Raw genomic sequence first — 1,048 nt, forward strand, 5'->3', positions numbered from 1 at the left:
GGAATCGATGCAGCGTCGAGGTGGATTATAAATGAAAGTGTTTACCTCGTATGCACACACTGGCCTGTGCTGCTCCGAGCCTCGTGATGGATGGGAGAGAAGGTCGCTAATAGATCGGCCTCTTGCGAGCCGCTGCAGCGCCATAGCCAGAGTCAGATCGATTGTTGAATTGCTTTAAGCGACAAATCGTCGGGCACTAGAGAGGAATCACCAACGTGGCTTGTCAGTTTCCTTTTGTTCTAGGACACAATGGTACCACCTGCTTGCGTGGTGGGCATGTGAGCTTTCCTCCAACCTGGGCATACTTCTGGAAGGTCCCCCGTGAAAAATGAAGGCTAAAGAGAGAATATAGGACAATAAAGAAAAGATTGACAGATATGATGAGCCTGGATAAAAGGAGGGCCGTTACACCGCGGCATAAAGGCCCGATGGCAGGAAGGATATGAAGGGGAGGCTGAGCTGCACAAGTGTTATTATCAGCTGTTACGCTCAGGCAGGGGCCCCGATGCTGTCAGCTGATTACGGGCGATGCCAGCTGCCGAAATTTACTCTTGGAATTTCCTCGACAAAGAGCCGTCAAGATATTCTAATTTCCTGAACCACGGCTGTCGTTTGGTAGCGTTATCCCGTACATATCTTGAACTCCTATAAATGTCGTAGATATATTGAGAAAAACCCTAATCTAAGCGTTGGGAAAGGCTGCGCCGATAACTTTTTCTGCTTACTCGCGGCTTAAAAACTAAACAGATCAATAGAATGCTCTCTACGGGGCCATCTGACTGCCACGCTCGCTGAGTGGACCCCGAGCAGCCCACGAGGCTTGTGTTATCACTCTTGGCCCGACGGAGCGGAGCTGGAACTTGTAAATATTCTGATTGAAATGCTAATGCTCGATAAATCACAAGCCAGGGTGTGCATATTCAGCAAGCGGGCTCAGGGTTTCATTAGGAGGGTGCTGTAAGGGGGCTTAGGTGCTATGTTCATGGTTTGATAAACATTTACGATTGCACCGAGCGTGGGTTTTCTTGTTTACATATCTGATAGGCTA

Source organism: Penaeus vannamei, chromosome 23 (assembly GCF_042767895.1).
Source record: "Penaeus vannamei isolate JL-2024 chromosome 23, ASM4276789v1, whole genome shotgun sequence".
NCBI classification, from domain to species: Eukaryota; Metazoa; Arthropoda; class Malacostraca; order Decapoda; family Penaeidae; genus Penaeus; species Penaeus vannamei.